Raw genomic sequence first — 26,314 nt, 5'->3', positions numbered from 1 at the left:
TGACTGCTGGATCCAGGTTTCAGTAAGAGCCAGGAGATGTCCAGGTTATACCAGCAGGTAAATATATAATTATATACAGGAGATGCTCAGGTTATACCAGCTGTAATATACATATATAATTATATACAGGAGATGCCCAGGTTATACCAGCTGTAATATACATATATAATTATATACAGGAGATGCTCAGGTTATACCAGCTGTAATATACATATATAATTATATACAGGAGATACCCAGGTTATACCAGCTGTAATATACATATATAATTATATACAGGAGATGCCCAGGTTATACCAGCTGTACATATATAATTATATACAGGTGATGTCCAGGTTATACCAGCTGTACATATATAATTATATACAAGAGATGTCCAGGTTATACCAGCTGTACATATATAATTATATACAGGAGATGCCCAGGTTATACCAGCTGTACATATATAAGTACCGTATGTACAGAAGATACCCAGGTTATACCAAGTTGGTCTTTGACATCCCCTGGCGTACATGTTTGCAGGCGGCAGCTTCTTGTAGGACATTTGATAGATATGTCTGGCGCCGTTAGCAGTTTACTTAGCCAGAAGCGGAGGCTCTCTCGGTGGACGTCTCGCCCCCTCTACAGTTTCATATTGTCACCGCTCTTGCAGCACAGGGGGTCTCATAATATCATTATAACAGCTGTCGCTCCCTATACCAGGCGTCTTGTGTTACATGGACAGTGGTCAGGATTTAAGTCACTTCAAAGGCTTCCTGACAAGTGTGCTGCCGGCGGAGTTCCCCTTTAATCCCAGCTATTTATACCTGTAATTCACTTAAAATAATATTGGGATGTGCGCAGGGGACAACATGCAGCCCCCTCGCCTCCTTCAAGGTCACAGCAGCTGCAGCCCTGCGAGACCCTGATATCGGAGGAGCCGGCGATCAGGAGGCAGGGGCCACATAATGTAACGACTCCAAACAATACGGCTGTTCCTGTTAGGGAGGTTCTTCTGGCTGGATGAAAATTACAACTCTTTCCTTATATTTGGGAGCCTATAGGGGAAGTTGGCATGTATTGTTTGGACGCTAGCAATGCTGATGACGGAGCTTCTCAGTGTCACATACAGGAAACGTCCTGGAAGCACTGCTGATGACGGAGCTTCTCAGTGTCACATATAGGAAACCTCCTGGAAGCACTGCTGATGACGGAGCTTCTCAGTGTCACATACAGGAAACCTGCTGGAAGCACTGCTGATGACGGAGCTTCCCAGTGTCATATAGAAACCTCCTGGGAGCACTGCTGCTGACAGAGCTTCTCAGTGTCACATACAGGAAACCTCCTGGAAGCACTGCTGATGACGGAGCTTCTCAGTGTCACATACAGGAAACCTGTTGGAAGCACTGCTGATGACGGAGCTTCTCAGTGTAACATAGAAACCACCTGGAAGCACTGCTGCTGATGGAGCTTCTCAGTGTCACATACAGGAAAACCTCCTGGAAGCACTGCTGATGACGGAGCTTCTTAGTGTCACATACAGGAAACCTCCTGGAAGCACTGCTGATGACGCAGCTTCTCAGTGTCACATACAGGAAGCCTGCTGGAAGCACTGCTGCTGAACAGGAAACCTCCTGGTAGCACTGCTGATGACGGAGCTTCTCAGTGTCACATACAGGAAACCTGCTGGAAGCACTGCTGCTGACCGAGCTTCTCAGTGTCACATACAGAAAACCAGGTGGAAGCATTGCTGGTGACGGAGCTTCTCAGTGTCACATACAGGAAACCTCCTGGAAGCACTGCTGCTGACGGAGCTTCTCGGTGTCACATACAGGAAGCCTACTGGAAGCACTGCTGCTGACAGCTTCTCAGTGTCATATAGAAACCTGCTGGAAGCACTGCTGATGACAGAGCTTCTTAGTGTCACATACAGAAAACCTCCTGGAAGCACTGCTGATGACGCAGCTTCTCAGTGTCACATACAGGAAGCCTACTGGAAGCACTGCTGCTGACAGAGCTTCTCAGTGTCATATAGAAACCTGCTGGAAGCACTGCTGATGACAGAGCTTCTTAGTGTCACATACAGAAAACCTCCTGGAAGCACTGCTGATGACGCAGCTTCTCAGTGTCACATACAGGAAGCCTACTGGAAGCACTGCTGCTGACAGAGCTTCTCAGTGTCATATAGAAACCTGCTGGAAGCACTGCTGATGACGGAGCTTCTTAGTGTCACATACAGAAAACCTCCTGGGAGCACTGCTGCTGACGGAGCTTCTCAGTGTCACATACAGGAAATCTCCTGGAAGCACTGCTGCTGACGGAGCTTCTCAGTGTCCATACAGGAAACCTTCTGGAAGCACTGCTGCTGAACAGGAAACCTCCTGGAAGCACTGCTGATGACGGAGCTTCTCAGTGTCACATACAGGAAACCTGCTAGAAGCACTGCTGCTGACAGAGCTTCTCAGTGTCACATACAGAAAACCAGGTGGAAGCATTGCTGGTGACGGAGCTTCTCAGTGTCACATACAGGAAACCTCCCGGAAGCACTGCTGCTGACGGAGCTTCTCGGTGTCATATACAGGAAAACTCCTGGAAGCACTGCTGCTGACAGAGCTTCTCAGTGTCACATACAGGAACCTGCTGGAAGCACTGCTGATGATGGAGCTTCTTAGTGTCACATACAGGAAACCTCCTGGAAGCACTGCTGATGACGGAGATTCTCAGTGTCACATACAGGAAACCTCCTGGAAGCACTGCTGATGACGCAGCTTCTCAGTGTCACATACAGAAAACCTGCTGGAAGCACTGCTGCTGATGGAGCTTCTCAGTGTCACATACAGGAAATCTCCTGGAAGCACTGCTGCTGACGGAGCTTCTCAGTGTCCATACAGGAAACCTTCTGGAAGCACTGCTGCTGAAAAGGAAACCTCCTGGAAGCACTGCTGATGACGGAGCTTCTCAGTGTCACATACAGGAAACCTGCTGGAAGCACTGCTGATGACGGAACTTCTCAGTGTCACATACAGAAAACCTGCTGGAAGCACTGCTGCTGACGGAGCTTCTCAGTGTCACATACAGGAAACCTCCTGGAAGCACTGCTGCTGACGGAGCTTCTCGGTGACATATCCAGGAAAACTCCTGGAAGCACTGCTGCTGATGGAGCTTCTCAGTGTCACATACAGGAAACCTCCTGGAAGCACTGCTGATGACGGAGCTTCTCAGTGTCACATACAGGAAACCTGCTGGAAGCACTGCTGATGACGGAGCTTCTCAGTGTCACATACAGGAAACCTCCTGGAAGCACTGCTGCTGACGGAGCTTCTCGGTGTCATATACAGGAAAACTCCTGGAGCACTGCTGCTGACAGAGCTTCTCAGTGTCACATACAGGAAGCCTCCTGGAAGCACTGCTGCTGACAGAGCTTCTCAGTGTCATATAGAAACCTGCTGGAAGCACTGATGATGATGGAGCTTCTTAGTGTCACATACAGGAAACCTCCTGGAAGCACTGCTGATGACGGAGCTTCTCAGTGTCACATACAGGAAACCTCCTAGAAGCACTGCTGCTGACGGAGCTTCTCAGTGTCACATACAGGAAACCTCCTGGAAGCACTGCTGCTGACGGAGCTTCTGATGACGGAGCTAAGAATGGGATATTGGTGTCAGTGATAGTTGGACCTCAGTTTCCATTGTAATTGGAATCAACTTTTCATTTTTTATCTACGGTAAATGGCGCCATCAATATGAAATATGAAAAACTCAGTTTTCTGCAGGGAGAATCTGTGAAATTAACGGGCGTAGCATCGACAATAAACATAGCGCCGTTCTGCAATTACATGTTAAATGGGGTCAGATCTCTCCACAGGCAATCCACCATCACGTTACCGCCAGTCCCACCCGCTGCGCCGGGAGGAAAATTGCTTACCTAATTATGTGCGGCCTCGGCAAGCGTGATGAACGCACGACAACGAGGAGACAAAAGATCTGTCTATTCAAAGACAACCCTGTATGTGAGTTATCCTACATGGCCCACAGGGCAAGACCTGCACACATAATGCCAGAAACTACGACGAATGACAAAAGTGGCATGAAGACGGCCACCAAAAATCACAACTTTCTCTTAAAAAAGGGTTCTGCCAACATAGGCTTTTAAGAAGTAGTCACTTTAGGTCTACATGATCGGGTTGGTGGGAGTCCTTCACCTGGGATCCAGTATCAGGTAAATAATACCACCATACAGTACCCAAGTAATATAATGTATTGTGCCGACATAATACTGCCATTCAGTGCCTAAATAAAAGTGCCACTCAGTGTCTAATCATTACCGCCATATAGTAACTAAACAGTACTACTAATCTAGAAAGTGCACATATAACACAACATCCCTCCCATAATATGCAGTTTAGTGCTTAAATACAACTTCTACTTAGTGTCTAAATACTACCAAACAGTACCCATGTAGTACTGTTGTCATATACTGCCAACATAACACTGCTATACAATCCCACATAATATACCATTCAATGTCTAAACAATATCTCCATACAGTAGTACTTACATACTACTAGTATAGTTCCCATGTAAGACTGCCTTACATCAACACATAACGCTGCCATTCAGTGTCTAAATATTATCGCTATACAGCAAAAAATATCACTAGTCACCTCAGTGCCTGGCACCACCTCAGTGCCTAACACATCCCAGTGCCTGACGCCATCCCAGTGCCTGACACCACTCCAGTGCCTGACACCATCGTTGTGCCAGATACCACCTCCGTGCCTTACAACATTGCTTTACCGGACACTGCCTCGGTGCCTGACACCACCCCAGTGCCTGTCATCATCCCAGTGCCTGTCATCATCCCAGTGCCTGTCATCATTCCAGTGCCTGCCATCATTCCAGTGCCTGTCATCATCTCAGTACCTGTCATCATCACCTCAGTGCCTGACACCATCCCAGGAACTGTCATCATCACCTCAGTGCCTGGCGCCACCTCAGTGCCTAACAACATCCCAGTGCCTGACGCCATCCCAGTGCCTGACGCCATCGGTGTGCCAGATACCACCGCTGTGCCTGACAACATTGCTGTACCGGACACCGCCTCGGTGCCTGACACCACCCCAGTGCCTTTCATTATCCCAGTACCTGTCATCATCCCAGTACCTGTCATCATCACCCCAGTGCCTGGCACCACCTCAGTACCTAACACCCTCCCAGTGCCTGACGCCATCCCAGTGCCTGACGCCATCCCAATGCCTGACGCCATCCCAGTGCCTGACACCATCCCAGTGCTTGACGCCATCGCTGTGCCAGATACCACCTCCGTACCTGACAACATTGCTGTACCGGACCCCTCCTCGGTGCCTGACACCACCCTAGTGCCTATCATCATCCCAGTATCTGTGATCATCACCTCAGTGCCTAACACTATCCCAGTGCTTGACATCACCCCAGTGCCTGACACTATCCCAGTGCCTGACACCATCCCAGTGCCTGACACCATCCCAGTGCCTGACACCATCCCAGTGCCTGACGCCATCCCAGTGCCTGACGCCATCCCAATGCCCGACGCCATCGCTGTGCCAGATACCACCATCGTACCACATCCGTGCCTGACAACTCTGCTGCACTGGACACCACATCAGTGCCTGTCACTATCCCAGTGCCCGACACCATCCCAGTGCCCATCACTATCCCAGTGCCTGACACCATCCCAGTGCCTGACGCCATCCCAGTGCCTGACGCCATCCCAATGCCCGACGCCATCGCTGTGCCAGATACCACCATCGTACCTGACAACATTGCTGTACCGGACCCGGCCTCGGTGCCTGACACCACCCCAGTGCCTTTCATCATCCCAGTACCTGTTATCATCACCTCAGTGCCTGACACCATCTCAGTGCCTAACACCATCCCAGTGCCTGACACTATCCCAGTGCATGACATCATCCCAGTGCATGACATCATCCCAGTGCCTGACACCATCCCATTGCCTGACGCCATCCCAGTGCCTGACACTATCCCAGTGACGCCATCCCAGTGCCTGACACTATCCCAGTGCCTGACGCCATCCCAATGCCTGTCACCATCCCAGTTCCTGATGCCATCCCAGTGCCTGACCTCAACCCAGTGCCTGACCCCATCCCAGGACCTGTCATCATCACCTCAGTGCCTGGTACCACCTTAGTGCCTGCCACCATCCCTGTGCCTGCCACCATCCCAGTGCCTGACACCACCACAGTGCCTGACACCACCACAGTGCCTGACAGCATCGCTGTACCAGAAACCACATCCGTGCCTGACAACTCTGCTGCACTGGACACCACATCAGTGCCTGTCACTATCCCAGTACCCGACACCATCCCAGTGCCCATCACCATCCCAGTGCCCATCACCATCCCAGTGCCTGACACCATCCCAGTGCCTATCACCATCCCAGTACCTGCCACCACCATTGTATGGTTGAAATTTGTGTGTAAAAAATGTTTTAAAAGTTTAGGATTTACAGAAATGACTGGCGAGGAGTGTGTAATCAATTATCTCCAATGTCTTCAAAGTTCTACAGTAAAAAAAGAAGGAAACAAATTCTAGAAAAATTACCCCCCTCCACATTATAGAATATGCACAAGGCCTGGGAAACAGGGACACCTTAAAGTAACCTGCAGATGGAGAGATAGATGCAGGTAATATACATGTGATACATATATCCCCTCATTACCCTCTGGCACTATTATATCACTCCAGGTTCATTAAAAAGCCATTACTTTACAGTGGGTCTGAGCACCATTAATGGTCTGTAAATGATGGCCGGCAGCCAGCGTCCATAACACATATTATCCTTCCTGCCTTCAGCTCTATTCCCCATGTCGGGGTCCTTCTAATGCAAGTCTCCTGCCCCTCACACAATGACATTATCATCCTATGTGTTGGAAGTGCGGGGCTCTGCCATGGCCATTATCATCTCACGCACATCTCCACTGACTGCCAAACACCATTACCCATCAACTATTCGTGTCTACCATCACTGATCCTTTACATAGGTCTGTCCGGAGAACCATGAACCCTGCAAACCTCTCTTAGGGTATGTGCACACGTTGCGGATTTGGCCCTGTGGATCCGCAGTTTTCCATGCGGTGTACAGTACCATGTAAACCTATGGAAAACCAAATCCGCTGTGCACATGCTGCGGAAAAAAATGGGCGGAAATGTAGCATTGTTTATTCCGCAGCATGTCAATTCTTTGTGCGGATTCCGCATCGTTTTACACCTGTTCCATAATAGGAATCCGCAGGTGTAAAAACCGCACAAAAACTGCACAAAATCCACAGAATCCATGCAGAAAAATCCACAATGGAATCCGTAACGTGTGCACATACCCTTACTCCCCTGGACATGTATGACAGCATTTAAGTAAGTATAAACATAAGGGTTAATGACCTCGGGGAGATCAAAACATCCAACACCGCGGAGACACCATCACGTGTTTCTCAACGCAGTGATCCAGAACACTGCCCCCATCCCTGATGGGAAATATGCAAATGTATGTGGAAAAGCCGCGGAGACACCATCAAGTGTTTCTCAACGCAAGCAATGAATAGCCAGGTCTTTCACCGGGAAGGAACAACCACGGGAAGGGCAGCATCCAATAAAGGAAAACCACCTATGCCAAAGCATGGTATCCATCCACAGACAGCTGTTTCGGGGTATTTGCCCCTCATCAGTGTGGAGTAGGAAACTGGCTATTAGGAGCAGTGCCTAGTGAAAAGACTATAAACATAAGGGTGAATGACCTCGGGGAGATCAAAACATCCAACACCGCGGAGACACCATCACGTGTTTCTCAACGCAGTGATCCAGAACATCAGGGATGGGGGCAGAATGCCCAGGCGTAGTATTCAGAAGCCAGAAGCATCAGGCCCCTTTGCATCCCCAGACCTGCCCCGGCCTTAATGATAATGAATATTCCTTTAGATTAGTACATCTGCCCTCATGTGGGTCTTCACATATCTAGCACATGCGGGTACTGGAACAGGCAGTACCACAGAGTGCCCAAGTGTAGTATTCGAGAACCAAGGCCCTTTCGCATCCCATACCTGCCCTGGCAGTCATGACAATGAATATTCCTTTATATTAGTACATCTGCCCTCATGTGGGTCTTCCCATATCTAGCACTTGCGGGCACTGGATCAGTCAGTACCAGAGATTGCCCAGGTGTACTATTCAGAAGCCAGGATGATCAGGCTTCTCCTCATCCCCAGAGCACCCCGGCCTTAATGACAATGAATATTCCTTTAGATTAGTATATCTGCCTTCATGTGGGTCTTCCCATATCTAGCACATGCAGGCACTGGATCAGTCAGTACCAGAGATTGCCCAGGCGTAGTATTCAGAAGCCAGGATGATCATTGCCCTGGCGTAGTATTCAGAAGCCAGGATGATCATTGCCCAGGCGTAGTATTCAGAAGCCAAGATGATAAGGCCTCTCCTCATCCCCAAACCACCCCGGCCTTAATGACAATGAATATTCCTTTAGATTACTACATCTGCCCTCATGTGGATCTTCACATATAAATCACATGCGGGCACTGGATCAGTCAGTACCAGAGATTGCCCAGGCGTAGTATTCAGGCCTATCCTCATCAGGCCTCTCCTCATCCCCAGACCACCTCATCCTTGATGTCAATGCATATTCCTCTACATCCCTACATCTGTGCCGGTGGGGGTCTACTTAGGTGCATTAAACACATGCAGGTACTGGAACAGGCAGAGAGTTGGAATACCCTGATGAAGTATTTGAAAACCAAGGGGATCAGGCCCCTTCACATCCCCAGACCAGCCCTGGCGCTCATGACAATGCATCTTCTGTTAGATCACTACATCTGTACTTGTGCTGATCTTCACATATCTAGCGGGTACGGGAATATGCAATACTGCAAAATACCCAGGTGTAGTATTCGGGAACCAGGAAGGTCAGGCTACCCCTCATCTACAGACCACCCTGGCCTTAATGACAATGCATATTCCTCCAGATTCCCACGTCTGTGCCTGTGGTGGTCTACTCCGGTGCATTAAACACATGCGGGTACTGGAACAGGCAGTGCCATAGAATGCCCAGGAGAAGTATTCGGGAACCAAGAGGATCAGGCCCCTCCGCAGCCCAAAACTGGCTCCGGACTTCATGGCAATGCTTCTTCCTCTCGAACCCGACATATGTGCCTGTATAGGTCTTCAAAGATGTAGTAGATACAATAAACACATGCAGGTACTGGAAATGGCAGGTGTAGGATTTGTGAAACAGGAGGATCAGGATGATTATTGTATGAAGGCAGTTTTGCACCCGATACTCCTCATCCTCAGACCGGCCATGGTCTTGATGACAATGCATCTTCCTCCTAATGAAATGATGCCTTAGCGGAGGTCAGCACCAGATGGAGAAACTTAGCGCCACCATAAATCACAGCTTGTCTGATCCGCTAACACAAACTGCTGTTTTAACCCCTTCACCCTCCGCTTTGCAAAGCAAAGAGCCTTCTGGGTAAAAAGGTTAGGCCCAATTCATTTCTAGATAAAGCTGTCCCAAGGATCATAGCTATATCCATTAGATATAATTCCGAAGAGGAGGTATGAGACGTGATGGGAATATCACCGGAGAGGTGGCGGACACGTCGCCGGCTCTGCTACATCTCTACACTTCCCAGTTACTGATCTGTAACCTTCACACTCCACCTGCCATTTGCTTTTAATTTACTAAAAGGCGATTTGAAATTCTCTTCCTAGTCTTCCCCTGACCCGCATTATCCTCCAAGATTAATTGTAATAACTGCAGTGGAACATTAGTGAGACGCGCTCGGAATTATCCGCTCCACCTGCTCGCTCATGGAAAGGTATGGAATGGGTTCAGGCCTGGAGGGAATGACTGTGGGGGGAAGTTACATAAAGATAAACTGTAAAGTGAAAGAACAACCCCCTAGTCCCTCCAAGGTCATGCTGTATGCCTTTAGTCCCTTCCACTCAAGTGGGGGACTGTTATGATCCGGTGACCTTGGAGACGCATGAAAACTTTCTCTGGAGTCGGTGGAACCTGTACTGACCGCAAATCCTGAACTAACACCGCAACTAGAAGTAGCCGTGCGGTGTGCCTAACAAACCCTAGACACCTCGACACAGCCGGAGGACTAAATACCCCTATAGATGGAAATAGGAATGCTATCTTGCCTCAGAGCAGACACCCAAAGGATAGGCAGCCCCCCACGAATAATGACTGTGAGTAGGAGAAGAATAGACACACGGAGGTAGAAACAGGATTTAGCAAAAGAGGCCACTCTAGCTAAATAGGAAAGGATAGGACAGATTACTAGGCGGTCAGTATTAAAACCCTTCCAAAAATATCCACAACAGATAATACAAAAAGTTCCACAATCTAACTAAAGACATGAGATGTATATCTGCCACTCCAGAGAATCCAGCAAGACTGAGAAAATACTGACAATCTAAGCTGGACAAGAAAACACAAAGAATAGCACTGAATTGTGAAGCACACAGCATGTGTGCCACAGGAAAAAAAAACCAGACACTTATCTTTGCTGATTTGGCAGAATGACAGGAGGAACCAGGCAGAGGTCCAACACCTCCCAACAACAATTGACAACTGGCAAGGACTAATGAATCCTGCACACCTAAATACCCCAGTCAGAACTGCAATCAGCAGACACACCTGACCAGGACTGCAACCCAGGGACAACTGCATTACCACCTACTACCACCGGAGGGAACCCAAAAGCAGAATTCACAACAGGGGACATGGTATGGCACAGGGGCCCCCTCTCAGCATGGAAATGAGAGTATGGGTAAATAGAACCGACAACCACTAGGCTCCTCCCCTGCTCTTTATATTTATCATAGGCTCTGCTCCTACTCTTTGCATTTATTATAGGCTCCACCCCTTCTATGTGTTTCTCCTCTGCTCTTTGTATTTCTCCAAGATTCCTGCCCTGCTCTTTGCATTTATGACAGGCTCCTCTCCTGCTTTTTATTTATGACAGGCTCCTCCCCCACTCTTTGTATTTATGACAGGCTCCTCCCCTGCTTTTTATTTGTCAGGCTCCTCCCCTGCTCTTTGTATTTATGACAGGCTCCTCCCCTGCTTTTTATTTATTGCAGACTCCTCCCCTGCTCTTTGTATTTATCACAGGTTTTTCTCCTGTTCTTTGTATTTATCTCAGGTTCCTCTCCTGTTCTTTGTATTTATCACAGGCTCCTCCCCTGCTCTTTGTATTTCTCACAGGCTCCTCCCCTGCTCTTTGTATTTATCACAGGTTCCTCCCCTGCTCTTTGTATTTATCACAGGTTCCTCTCCTGCTCTTTGTATTTATCACAGGTTCCTCTCCTGCTCTTTGTATTTATCACAGGTTCCTCCCCTGCTCTTTGTATTTATCACAGGTTGCTCTCCTGCTCTTTGTATTTATCACAGGTTCCTCTCCTGCTCTTTGTATTTATCACAGGTTCCTCCCCTGCTCTTTGTATTTATCACAGGTTCCTCTCCTGCTCTTGTATTTATCACAGGCTCCTCCCCTGCTTTTTATATATGCCAGGCTCCTCCCAGCTCTTTGTATTTATGACAGGCTCCTCCCCTGCTTTTTATTTATGTCAGGCTCCTCCCCTGTGTAACAACTCTGCTGGCATCACTACACGGCCTTCCATCCCTCATACACCATCTTACTCACTGGAGCAGTGAGTAAGATGGTGTATGAGGGATGGAAGGCCGTGTAGTGATGCCAGCAGCATGTCATGTTGTGTTCTGTCTGTTGCCAGCTTCATATTCTGTGCCTCTGCTCTCTGCATGCTTCCTGCTGTGTGCATGCATAGGGGGGTGGCGCCAGAACTCTCTGGTTCTTATAGGAATCAGGTGCACCTGTCTAATCTGTTCCTGACCAATTACCAAGAGGCCTCCAGTATTTAGGGCAGCTCCACCCTGTGGACTGGGCCTGTGCAATGTGTAAACTCAGTTAGTGTTTAGAATCTGAGCTGCCAGGCCTTGCTCTGTGTTCCTCTTTCTCTGGAGGATCTACTCTTAGCTTTGCCTTGTTCTTGTTGGTCTGCCCTCCAGGAGGCTGTATATCCTGGTCTCAGTGTCTGTGTCCTTGTTTTGGTCTGTCCGCCCTCCAAGAGGCAGAATATCCTGGTCCCTGTGTCTTTGTTCTTGTACCTTGTCTTATACCATTACCTTGTCTGAACTTTGTCCTATCTCTGTCTCCTTGTCTGTGGCTTCTTTCCCTGCTGTGTCTTTCCTTGTGTCCTCTCTGTTGGCTTATGCTCCGCACTCTTGCGGCTCTGCCTGCTCTGTACCTTTGTGACTTTGCCTGTGCTCCGCTCTCTTGCAGCTTTACCTCTGCTCCGCACTCCTGTGGTTCTGCTCCGATCTACTCTGCTCTGCTCCTGTTGCTGCAGGAATCTCTTGCTGCAGCTCCTCTCCGCATTCCTTGCGGTTCCGCTCTGCTTAGCTTTTGCTGCTGCAGAAATCTCTTGCTGCAGCTCCTCTCTGCATTCCTTGTGGTTCCTCTCCGCATTCCTTGTGGTTCCGCTCTGCTTAGCTTCTGCTGCTGCTCAATCTCTTGCTGCTCTACCACTCCTATCCGCAGCCTTGCGGTTCTCTTCCTGTGTGAACAGGCCCCTACCTGTCCCTTCATACTCCTTTCCTTCCGGCTTGTTTCCGTACCTTCACCTCCTGTGTGAACAGGTCCCTACCTGTTCCTTCATACACCACACCAACCAGCCCTGTGTCTCTGCCATTCCTGCCAGCCGTGTCTCTGCTGTGCCTGCCAGCCCTGTGTCTCTGCCGTTCCTGCCAGCCCTGTGTCTCTGCCGTTCCCACCAGCCCTGTGTCTCTGCCGTGCCCGCCAGCTCTGTGTCTCTGAAGTGCCTGCCAGCCCTGTGTCTCTGCCGTGCCTGCCAGCCCTGTGTCTCTGCCGTTCCTGCCAGCCCTGTGTCTCTGCCGTTCCTGCCAGCCCTGTGTCTCTGCTGTGCCCGCCAGCTTTGTGTCTCTGAAGTGCCTGCCAGCCCTGTGTCTCTGCCGTGCCTGCCAGCCCTGTGTCTCTGCCGTTCCTGCCAGCCCTGTGTCTCTGCCGTTCCTGCCAGCCGTGTGTCTCAGCCGTGCCAGCCTACTCGTCTGAGTTTCATCTGTGCTCATCTGCCAGTCCTGCCTGATGCCCGCACCTGTCCTAGTGTTCCTGTTCTCCAAGTGGGATCAGCAGCCACAGCCAGGCACCACCCTGGAGTAGCACCTGGCAGCTGCCTGCTGCACAAGCCTGACCTCACCATCAGAGGCTCCAGTGAAAACCCAGGCAGCTGTCATAGTCATGCCCCTTCCAGGGTAGTCTGATTTGTGGCACGGTGGGGCCACAAACCCCCCGAGCTCACGCCCAGTCAGGGTGTGAGCGTGACACCCTGCTCATTGTATTTATCACAGATTCCTCCCCTGCTCTTTGTATTTATCACAGGCTCTGCCCCTGCTTTGTATTTATCATAGGATCTGCCCCTGATCTTTGTTTTTAAGGTAGGTCCCTCCCCTGCTCTTTTTATTATCATAGGCTCCACCCCGCTCTGCGTTTATCACACAGAACCCTCCCCTGCTCTTCTGGTTTAGCATTGGCTTCACCATTACTTTTCATGTTTATAATAGTCTCCACCACTACTCTCCTAATGTAGAGACGCCACCACTGCACTTATTCCATATGTTGTGTTCCTTTTCTTGTGTTCCACACCTAACATAATATTCATGGGTGTTACCTATATGGGTGGAGTCATGATTATATAATTTGCTTTGTTACAACTTTATCAGTTACATTTTTACTTACAACAAAACAGACCTCCCCCGCATCCCCTGCAATGCTTCCACCTCCTCATCTCTGACATTGAGCCAAGAACATGGGTGACTCACGAGTAGAGAAGATATCATCACCATACCTATAATTTTGGCTTCACACGGCTCAGATTAGTTTATGTTAGGGAAGGAAGTGGAGAAGATTAATTACTGTTCTTCCTAGAGGATGAAGCCATCTTAAAGGGACAGTCACACAATAAAAATATTCATAAAGGCTACCATGGAGCTCCCGAATCATTCAACAGCCCATATTAACGCCACATCCTGATTTCTATAAATTTAGGTATAAGTCCTCTTTCAAAAGAAGGCTACAAGGCAATGGCACTGGAACCAGTACAGATCTGATACATGTCACAGCTGAGGGTACGTTACAATTGCATGAAGTCTGAGCACTTTACGTTCGCCAGCCAGGCACACCACTATTACAGTCCAGTGTTGTATATATGCCAGGCAGGCAGTCTGCTATATAGCATTATTTACTATTTACAGTATTTATATGAATTGACTCTCGCTCTCATCCTCCCTGGCCGACAAAGTGGCCTCTATAGCGTGAACATCCGCCCCTCCCTCGCACATGTCTGTGGGTGAGAAAAATCCTGGATTGATCGGTTTGCTAAGAAATAATTTCTAATTTGTCAGAGTCTACAATCAATATGTCCGGGGAGGAAGGGGGCACAGCGGCCACATTACAGAAGAGAGGCGCGGCAGAGAATAACGACATGGCGCTGCTCATCAATCACTACCAATTTATTACCTGCAAGACTGATGGTGGCCAGGGGCATCCTCACAATAATGGGGAGCTTTCATTGCATTAGGCCCCCATATTGTGCCGGTCTGGGGATCTCAGAAGACGTATGGCCCTCTGGCCACGAGCCCTGCGGGGGCCGCTCACTGTCTATCGGGTGAACTGAAACTTATCACAAAGGCAAAATAAATATAATGATTATTAAAAGACGTCTCCAGAACTACAACTAACTTCTACTACTTGGTATAAGCCTGGGGCTTCCTGCCGGGCCCCTGGTTCCAGTGCAGGGCCAAATATTAACTGTACACAACATATTAGGCCTCATTCATCAATATAAACAAGTAAAACAAATATGGTGGCGAATGTGGTAGAATTTGGTGGTAGAATTTCACTTTAATTTATGTGTAGATGCCCTTTAAGAAACATGTTCTTGTTTTTATTCAGGGTAATATCTCTTTAAGACTGGCCCTGATATGGTTAAATGTGAAGACTTTATCTTGGTGCCGTTTTGCCACAGGGGGTCGGTGAGCGGCTTGCTGGCGGCTCTCACATCATTACAGCGAGCACTTAGCGAGCATGAGGTAAGAATTGGCGAAACCTCTCGCCGTCAGAAAGACAATGTAATCAGGGACTTGGCCATCCTGACGGGACCGCAATTGTGTTTCATAGAAAGCCAGCGAGAAGCAAGGAGGAAATGGACAAGATAGATGTAAGCAACTTAAAGGGATGGTATACCTGGCGCTAAGATCCCAAACAAGTAATATTTAATAAAGGAACAGCAGCCAAAGTATCAAGAGTCTTCACAGAAAAAACAGAACAAGATGTGTGTGGATTTTCCTGGGCATTATGTCCATTTGTTTAGGACCTTCCCCCAATACACAGCATTGGAATCACAAATACGACCCCCTTTATCATGCTCCAATCTAGACCACATCCCCAAAATAAATTTAGATCCCAGACTTGAGGTCTGCATCCCCTTGAGGGATGCAAACCCCTAAAAATACAGCGTACAGACCAGACCCTAAAAAATACAGACCTCAGACCAGATCCCTACAAATATAGAGCACAGAAGAGAGCCTTGAAAATGTAGACCCCAGAGTAGAGCCCTAAAAATAAAGACCACAAACCAGACCCCTAAAAATACAGACCAAAGACCAGATCCCTAAAAATATTGACCCCAGAGTAGACCTGAGAAAAATGTCCGCCCTCAGACCAGATCATAAGTGAGTGGCCCATCCAGTCTGAGGCGTTTCTGGGAAGGATTGGATACCTCCAAGTCAGTGACACCCACAAGGGCATATGTTACAAGTTTCGCATGATCCCTCTGCTCCATCCTAATGCTTCGAGAATGACTATGGCTTTTGCCACATACGGCCGCCCCGGGTGAAAAATTATCTGGTCAATAGTCTCATCCTGAAAAATCAAAATCACTTTAGAGCGTCCATTAGAGATGAACACACTGAGCCGCGAAGTGGACATTGACTTGGATGACATTAACCGGTTTTTGACGTGAACTGCATATGTATTGGCCCCCGGGAGACATAACTAATGCACCTTGTGGTTCTTTTTCAATGTGTATATATATGTTTTTTTCTTTGCAAAATCGCCTTTCATTTGCCACAGAGTCGGTGCCCATAAGTGGAGCATGACCTCTGCTTCTGAAATCTGCTTCCCCTCAGGGCCATTGTTGATTTTCTCATTGTGAGTCGTGTGAGGTACCCATGATGTGCCTCCCGGCCTCGCAGCCGTATCCTGCCTTTGTTCTGGAAATTGTAAACAACCCAGAGGAAGACGAAGATTTCGACAAGAAAATTTCATACAGTTTATGACCCATCTCTACGGCACAAATTTCTCCGAAGTGGTTAAAATGAAGTAAGCGCAAAATGTTGTTGCACAAAATCCATTTTACAAATCACAAAATATTACAACAGAAGAAAACAAAACTTAGGTCTCACAAAATAATGTCTGGGCTGACACTAGTTACTATTTTTAACACAAATTACGATCGTGTGTCCCATTTCATCATTTTTTGTGCCACAGAACATAATTGTATGTCCCATTTTATAATTTCATGACACATTTTAAAAAATGGTGTCTTGTAGGTGGATGTGTAACAATTTATTGGCTCAAGTGGGTTTTTTTTTGTCTTTTTCTCATTTTGTGCCACAGGATTTATTTAAAAAAAATGACAATTTGTGGAACATAAAGTTATCAGATAAAAATTATATTTTTTGTGACAGATTACCAGTTTGTCAGAGACTATGATTGTGTTTGCCATTTTATAATTTCATTATATGATCTATTATTTACTATTGCCATTTTCTTTGCTTATAAAATGAATTTTGTACCACAAAAATGTCAGAAATATTTCAAGTTTTGTAGACATTCTTTGCAATAAAGAGGAGCCCCCTGTCTTTTTTGTTCTCTGTCCCAAGCATTGTCAAAAACAAGGAGAAAATTTTTCCGAGCGTTATTCAGCAAGCGTGGGGAAAACGAGCAGCCTCGCAGAACAGCGCACGCAAATTGTCTGTTATTTGAGCGGCTGTCAAAACAAGATTGTCATAGGGAGGAGAGCTGACATATCATTTAGCTCAGACATCCTCACTAGTGTGTCTCCCTGCGGTGTCTATGTCATGTCTTATGATAAAGGGTGTGATGGGCACTGCCGGAGCCCGCGGGGAGTCTCTGTGAATACAAATCTGGATAATGTATTCATGGATGTGCCCAGTCACAACTGGCGGATCAGGCTTCAGTACACTCAAGATATCTTGACCCAAAAAGGGCCAATCAAGCCATAACGGACCATCCTCCTGTCCTGATGCCAACAGTGGATGTCAACTACTCAAATTTGGCCTCTAAGAACAAAAGGGTCTTTTGTTTGTTTGTCCTTGGATCAGTTCTCTAGATTCTCTCAAAAAAGGGCAAAAACCAGTGTAGTATTCCTAACAGAAATGGGTCCAGCCAAGGCTTGTACCTTCTCCAAGTGTCTCCTTATCTACTTCTATCTAAGCCCCACTCTTTGGGGTCGACAATGTCATCAAGCTATGCATCTTGATTACTGAATCAATCATTCAACATCAGAGTAGTAGAAAATGAAGGTTCATGAGGACATCAAAAACTGTTGTCCAGAAATAGTCCAGAATCTAAAAAGAAATTTAGACATTTCTTACAAAATGTTCAAGTTGGACTTTTTCTTTGATCAATTTTATTGGTTCTTCTTCAGGATACCAAAGGAGAAATGTTGAGTTATGATCTCGAGCTAATATTGCAGGTCAAGAAATCAACCAGTCACTCCACACTACACCTGTTAGAAAATTGCTAACTATGTTACTAAGTCTTCCTGGAGCGTAACAACATTGTATCTTACAGTTATTAGGTTCTTTAGAAGGACGTAGATCTGGGAATTTATTCTGACGGAATGTAGGCTGAACTGGATGGACAAATGTCTTTTTTCGGCATTGCTAACTATGTTACTAAGATGAATTGTTATGCTGTAAGAATCAGGCTGCACTCAGATGTCATCCGAGTGCATTCCTAATGTGAGTGTGACGATTCAAAGAGGGAAAACGGAAAGTGGACCCTCTAGACCGCGACGACGAACCCCTCACGGACGAGCTGACCAGATAGACCGCCCCTTATACAGGGAGAGTTAGGGGCAGGCCCGTGAGGGACTATCGCCACGGAAGCTGGAGGACCAGGACGGGAGAAGACAAAGAAGAGGCGGAGATAGTAGGACCACAGGATAGGCGAGTACTGCAGAGACACAGGACTGGTGGGTAAACTGCAGCAGTGCAGGGACTGGCGGAGGAACTGAGGGAACGCAGAGGCTAGCAGGATACAGGAAAGACAGGATAAACCCAAAGTCAGAGGGAAAACGGACTTCACAGAGACTAAGAGCGGCCAGGAACACCTGAAGGAACAAATGATAACCAGGCACAGAGGGACGGCAGGAAGCAGTTTAAATACCTAAAGGCAGGGTAGCACTTCCGGGTAACAGACCTCTAGAACCATAGAGAGGACAATAAGGAGGACCGACTTCCTGGTACTAGTCTTCCAGGACCATAGAGGAGATGAAGAGGAGACGCCGACAGAAGATCAGAAGTGCACACGCGCAGCACTGAACCTGGTATGCGCGCGCGCGCACGAGAAGCAGAGGCCGGGAGCGAGCGAGGAGGCGGCAGCAGCGGTATGATATGAATGTTCGCAAAGACATCAAGAACTGGTGGCCCAGAGATACCTGGACTATCTCTGGGCCACCAGTTCTTGATGCATTTGCGAATCTAATGAGGAATTTCAAAATTTACTAAGAAATATTCAAGATGGACTATATATTTTTGTAACCAATTTCAATGGGTCTTCTTCTAAAGAATGAAAACAAAGAATGAAATATCAAGTTCTGAAGATCTCAAAGATATGCTGATTCCACCTGTCAAACCAAATAGTAAAACAGTAGAAGATGAAGGCTCTTGAGGATATCAAGAACTGGTGACGCAGAAAAAGTATACATAATCTAATGAGGAATTTAGACATTTCCTAAGAAACATTCAAGTGGGACTTTTTCTTCGACCAATTTTAATGGTTCATCAGAAGCAGAACCAAAGTGAGGTGTTGAGCTCTGGAGATCTCAAGTCAAAACTAAAGGTCAAGAAACTCACCAATCAGTTCCACAATGGGCCTGTAAAATAACTGGTGGCCCAGAAATAGTCCTGAATATGATGAATTTAAAAAAAGTTCTAAGAAATATTCATGATGCACTTTATTTTTCCAGTAATTTCAATCATTTTTCTTCTGACAAAGAAGAACAATGAAAGAGATTTTGAGTCCTGGAGATCTCCTACATATGTTAATTTAAGCATTCACCCCAAACACCTGAAAAGGAAGATTCTTGAGAGTGTCAAGAAATGTCAAAATAATCCAAAATCTAACAAGGAATTTAGAAATCTACTAAAAAGTATTCAAATTGGACTTTTTCAGCCAATTTCAATGGTTCTTCTTTAGAAGAAAGAAAAACAAGAAATAGATGATGAGTTCTGGAGACTTCAAGAGAAAATGATACACGAAGAAACACACCAGTCGTCCATACAGACATCACATTTGTTTTAAAGACCAAACACGCTAATAACACCAATTCACTGACCCCACACAAAGTACATTTCAAGCTCCCAGGTGTCGTGTCTTCATTTTGGTTTTACATGGTCAGTTCTCAGGCTTTCTACATGAAACAAGTCACTGTGCCATGTTTAGCCTCGATGAAGGGAAGCTCTAGTGTTGGAGCGGATGGAGGTACTGGATCTCATTGAGGAGATGCAACTGCAGCTCCAACCATTAAAATAGGTTTGAACTATAATCAGGGATATTAGCCAAACTGGGGACAGAGAAAAGGAAGACAGGGACATCATAGTATTGCTCTATAGGGGACTGAGTCAATTTTAAGGTATGCCCCACATTTGGAGGGAACATAGTCCAAGTTTTTTATTAAGCCAAATAGTTATTACATAGGACATTAATAATCTCCTAGGTGGTTAGGAACAGGCAACAAATACAGAACTAATTATTCAGGGTCCTTAAAGAAAACTGTACAACTGCCACAAGTCTACCAACAAAGAAAAAAAGGTGAGATCCACAGCCATCTACAAGGAAACAAGGCACTTGCAGTAGGATTGTAAGATTGTAGACACGTATCATGGAAGTGAGTGTCAGTATGGGGGCAGTCGGCATTATGGTATATTTCAGACCTCTAGGGGGCAGTAAAATATATTGTCTCTGACAGCAGCATGGCCTGCTGGGGGTTTTAGGCTTATTACTATTAGAGAAGCTGGTGTATTACTTTAGTAAGCCTGGTGACAAAATGCCCAGTGACAGATGGCATAACTGTATCACTCACAGAACAGTATGGCGCGAGCCCGGCGGCTATGACGGGGTGACATGCCCAACTGTTCAGTAATCATGGAGTGACAAGATAAATGACAGCAGAGACTCACGCCATCCCACAACAAGGGGCGGCTAAGTTTACTTTTAAGAAGCATCCCGCATCTGTGTTGGCATGGGGCCAGCCTATCCTTGGCATGTCACACGCTTTATTAAGGATTGTTGGATAAAGATCCCGCCACTCACTGCAGATTATTAAGATGCTGGCTGTATGAAGTTTGGTGAGCCTCATAACTACCGGGGTGAGGGGATGTTACGGTAAGTCTCACATCTGTGAATGGAAAACCACTGTCGCATCGGGAGGCCTGACCCCGACCAAGAGGTCTGCTTTGTCCATGTCTAGATACAGATCTGTGGAGGACTAACATACAGAGCACAGAGTCCTAAGAAGATGACATACTCCTACTATTCATACAGTTCATCCTGATTCATCCCACAAATAAATCTACACCTCTGGCAGATCAGGGTTAATTCCTCACCCCCCATGCTGCCCCCCGCAGTGTTGGTTTCGTAGTGAGGACACATACATTTCCTGTCTTTATTTCTCACGGATGAAGAAAAAAACAATCTACTTGGAAAACTAAGAAAATCGTAAACAGGCCAAGATTTGAGCAAACAACATCTCCCCTCGGCCTGTAAACTTGTGAAATCTGACATTTTCGTCAAAAGTGGCCCCCTCAGTCCCAAACACAGATCCCCAGGAGCTCCCTCCACCCCTCCGCTGCATACACAGGGGAAATCATGGGCCAGGCTCAGAGGTTACAGATCTAATGCTTTCTATAGAAAGTGTTGTCCAGCTTTCCCAGACTCCTGAATGGCAGATGACTGACTCTGCTGCGATACAGACCAGGCAGCACCGATACGGAGACCGAATGCTCACATGGAAGAGCCAAACAGGAGACACATACTATCCAGTATTTCCCAAATTCCAGTCCTCACGGACCCCAACAGGTCATGTTTTCAGGATTTCCATAGTGCTGCACAAGTGAGAGAACTCCTGATACTTCCATCACCTGTGCAATACTAAGGAAATCCTGAAAACATGACCTGTTGGGGTCCGTGAGGACTGGAGTTTGGGAAACACTGCGATAGATAGATAGATAGATAGATAGATAGATAGATAGATAGATAGATAGATAGATAGATAGATGGAATGGGATAGATAGATAGATAGATAGATAGATAGATAGATAGATAGATAGATAGATAGATAGATAGAAGGAATGGGATAGATAGATAGATAGATAGATAGATAGATAGATAGATAGATAGATAGATAGATAGATAGAAGGAAAGGGATAGATATATAAATGGATAGATAGATAATAGATGATAGAAGATAAATACATGATAGATACAGTATAGATAATAGATAGATAAGATATATAGATAGATAATAGATATATAGATAGATAATAGATAGATGATAGATAATAAATAGCTGATAAATAGATATAAAAATAATTATATATATATATAATAGATAAATAGATATAAAGATAATAGATATATATATACAGATAATAGATAGATAGATGATCGATAGATAGATAGATAGATAGCTAATAGATAGCTAATAGATAGCTGATAGATATAAAAATAATAGATAATGGATATATACAGATAGATAATAGATAGGTAATCGATAGATAGATAATAGATAGAAGATAGATACATAATAAATAGATAATAGATGGATAGATAGATAGATAGATGATAGATAAGAGATATATATACAGATAATAGATAAATAGATAGATAATAGATTGATAGATAATAGATAGATAGAAAATAGATGATAGATAATAGATAGATAAACACATAACAAATAGATAAATAGATAATAGATAGCTAGATGAAAGATAATCGATAGATATTACACATATTAGCAGTATCGGACTGGATTGGTAAACGCCCAGCAGTAACAGTGATTTTTGGAGCCCACTATTCAGCTATATGCCAAAATAACCTTACCTGACCCTAGTAAACAACTTCACTTTTGCTTCTAGGTAACGCTAATATGGCTATCTTGCTTAATGAATGATAAGACGATACTTAATCCTGCACTACTGTTTAGCACTTCCTCACAGGGGCCTACCGGAGGATTCTCCTGTTCTGCTGTGGGCCAGTCCAAGCCTGCATTTCGGCATGGCGTTCCTGAACCCTGCAGGTGACACATAACTATCTGTAAGCTCTTCACACAAGACACCACTGTGTTGGAGTTCACCATCATTCAAAATGAGACCTGAGAAGATATAGACCGAGATACCTGAGATGAGAGCGTCACAAGTGGCATCGTGGTCTCCTCTCGGCGTGAGAATGTGCAGTCACTTATCAGGAGGCTAGCACATGTCTAACCTTCCTCCTCATCATCTCCCTCCAGGTGTCAGACTCGCAGATCGGCTCTTCTCAGCTCCGCTGGCAGCAGAGAATCCTAATCAGAACGCAGCGCTCCCAATCTTCGCCTCTCCTCCCCCCTACTATATGTATAACCCACTTCCATCTCATATGCGGTAAGATATACATTTCCTCCCTCTTTATCCCAGCATCTTCCAATGGCTTCAAAATCAGAGTTACAAGGCGAAATGGAAAACATGTCAGAAAATGGGGTCAGCAACCCCAAAAAGTCTGTAGTGACATCACAGCGCCATGATCATGGTCATCATACGTGTAACAGCCAGGTGAATGTAGACATGTTCTGACCTCTATGACCTGATTTCAACCGTTCGCTTTGTACCACAAAATGCATTCTGTAAGCACAAAATACCTAAAGAACGGCCAAAACTAAACCGATATGAATGCCTAAATTGTGCCGTCTGAGTGATATTCTGGGCACAAGAATCAGAAAATCTGTTCCACAACATTGTACTTTGTACTGCCTAATATTAAATGATAGTAGAAAAATAAGTAATCATCACCAACATTTCTAGAAAACATCTCCCCATTCAAGAACAATCAAACACTTCAATTGAGGCCAGAAAACAACAGGCTGTGTCACAGAAGAAAAAACGTGCTTCCCAAAAATCGGATGTGGTGCCACAGAATATTAATGAACTGGAACAAAAAGAAGTCTTTGTACAGAGAAGATTCTAGAAAACACCTCAGAGACTTTATAGAACACCTTATCCAGTCAATATCTTTCGTTTGTGCCACAACATGATATTTGGTGTCACAGAAGAAACAAAATCAGTTTCTCAAAATTCTCATTGATGCCACTGAATATTAATTATGGTCACAAAATCTTCTCGAAAACATCTTCTGGACCTTGTAGTCCAGTCGATCCTTCCCAAAAATGATTCCTAAACTACATTCTGTGTAAAACAACTATATTTTGTGACAAAATGACAAAAGTCGTACATCTGATATAAGTGCCACATTACTAAGTCATGTGTCATTCTTCACCTCAAGTACGGGAACACGGCATCGCTGTACAATGGTGAATGGAGATGGCCGTTTCCTTTTTCCCATCATTATGAAGTTTAAAGTAAGAACCCCCCTCCTCGTCTGCCAGATAAGCGAGCAGTAAACAATGGCACAGAATATTATGGAAGAGAAGAGGTTAACGGATAAGTATATAGTGGTAGTGATCTTGAAGTGAAAATAATCATTTTGTACCCCCCACTGCAAAAAAAAAAAAAAACGAGAAAAACAAAACAAAACAGGAATCTGCTGTTTTGCTGAATAACAACATAACCAGTTCCTGAACCCTTCTCTCCTGCAGATGTGTCACCCGCCCTGGCTATTCCTCCCAAATATGGAGCACGCAATAACTGTGCCATAATGATAGGTACACTCCTATCCCTATACATACTGTACACCAATGTGCAAGCAGCAGCCTAATACCCAGATGGTAAATAAAGACTCGCCTGGAAAAAATGACCAAACGAAAAACCGCCCATCACAGCATTAACACAACTTTTCCATACAATGTAACTTCTAAGACTCAAGATTGTACATAATACTACAGAAAACATTTCTAAATTTTCTCAAGACTATAATTACTATTAGGGTATGTGCACACGATGCAGATGTAGTGCAGAATTGGTGCAGAACTGCACTGTGATTTACAGTACAATGTAAATCAATCTGAAAAAAAAAAGCTGCGCAGATGGTGCAGAAAAATCTGTGCAGAAACGCTGCAGATTTCAAAGAAGTGCATGTCGCTTCCTTTGTGCAGTTCTGCAGCGTTTCTGCACCCCTCCATGATAAAAATCTGCACTGGTAAAATCTGCACAGAAACTGCATCAAATCTGCACCTGCGTTTTCTGCCAGGAGATGCAGATTTAGTGCCGAAAATTCTGCACCACATTTCCTACGTGTGCACAACCGCCCCTATGTACAAGAATTTAACTACTATACTGCCCCTATGTACAAGAATATAACTACTATAATACTGCCCCCTATGTACAAGAATATAACTACTATAATACTGCCCCTGTGTACAAGAACATAACTACTATAATACTGCTCCTATGTACAAGAATATAACTACTATAATACTGCCCCCATATACAAGAATATAACTACTATAATACTGCCCCTGTGTACAAGAACATAACTACTATAATACTGCCCCTTATGTACAAGAATATAACTACTATAATACTGCCCCTATTTACAAGAATGTAACCACTATAATACTACCTCCTATGTACAAGAATATAACTACTATAATACTGCCCCTATATACAAGAATATAACTATTTTAATACTGCCGCTTATGTACAAGAATATAACTACTATAATACTGCCCCTATGTACAAGAATATAACTACTATAATACTGCCCCTATGTACAAGAATATAACTACTCTAATACTGCCCCTATGTACAAGAATATAACTACTATAATACTGCTCCTATGTACAAGAATATAACTACTATAATACTGCCCCTATTTAGAAGAATATAACTACATAATACTGCTCCCTATGTACAAGAATATAACTACTATAAGGCTATGTGCACACATTGCAGATTCTCTGCGGATCCGCATCGTTTTTTGGGGTGCAGAAACGCTGCAGATCCGCAATTGATTTACAGTACAATGTAAATCAATGAGAAAAAAAAAAGCTGTGCACACGTTGCGGAAAATCCGTTGCGGTTTAAAAGAAGTAGCATGTCACTTCTTTTTTGAGAATCTGCAATGTTTTTGTACCCATTCCATTATAGAAATCCGCAGGGGTAAAAAACGCTGCAAATCCGCAAAAAAAAACACAGCAAAAACGCACAAAAAACACTGCGGATCCGCTCAAAAAACGCAACAAATCTGCAGCTGCGTTTTCTGCCAGGAGAGGCAGAATCCGCACCAGAAATTTCTAAGGCTAATCCGCAACGTGTGCACATAGCCTAATACTGCTCCTATGTACAAGAATATAACTACTATAGTACTATCCCTATGTACAAGAATATAACTATAATACTGCCCCCTATGTACAAGAATATAACTACTATAATACTGCCCCCTATGTACAAGAATATAGCTACCATAATACTGTTCCTATGTACAAGAATATAACTACTACAATACTGCTCCTATGTACAAGAATATAACTACTATAATACTGCCCCTATTTACAAGAATGTAACCACTATAATACTACCTCCTATGTACAAGAATATAACTACTATAATACTGCTCCTATGTACAAGAATGTAACTACTATAATACTGCTCCCTATGTACAAGAATATAACTACTATAATACTGCCCCATGTACAAAAATATAACTGCTATAATACTGCCCCTATGAACAGGAATATAACTGCTACAATACTGCTCCTAT

General features: G+C 45.2%; 1 protein-coding gene across 6 annotated transcripts in view; it reads right to left on the bottom strand.

Annotated features, from left to right (window-relative positions):
- Positions 1-26,314, bottom strand: part of SEMA6C (semaphorin 6C) — a 167,676-nt gene that overhangs the window by 127,330 nt on the left and 14,032 nt on the right. The window contains exon 1 of one of the 6 annotated variants that reach the window (XM_077259654.1): positions 22,800-22,941. The exons of the other annotated variants lie outside the window; for them this stretch is intronic. The gene's annotated coding sequence lies outside the window, so the exon portion shown is untranslated. Of the gene's footprint in view, positions 1-22,799; positions 22,942-26,314 lie in introns of those variants that run through there. 6 annotated transcript variants of the gene reach the window in all.

Source organism: Ranitomeya variabilis, chromosome 1, assembly GCF_051348905.1.
Source record: "Ranitomeya variabilis isolate aRanVar5 chromosome 1, aRanVar5.hap1, whole genome shotgun sequence".
NCBI classification, from domain to species: Eukaryota; Metazoa; Chordata; class Amphibia; order Anura; family Dendrobatidae; genus Ranitomeya; species Ranitomeya variabilis.
This window is presented reverse-complemented; position numbering and strand designations above follow the sequence as displayed.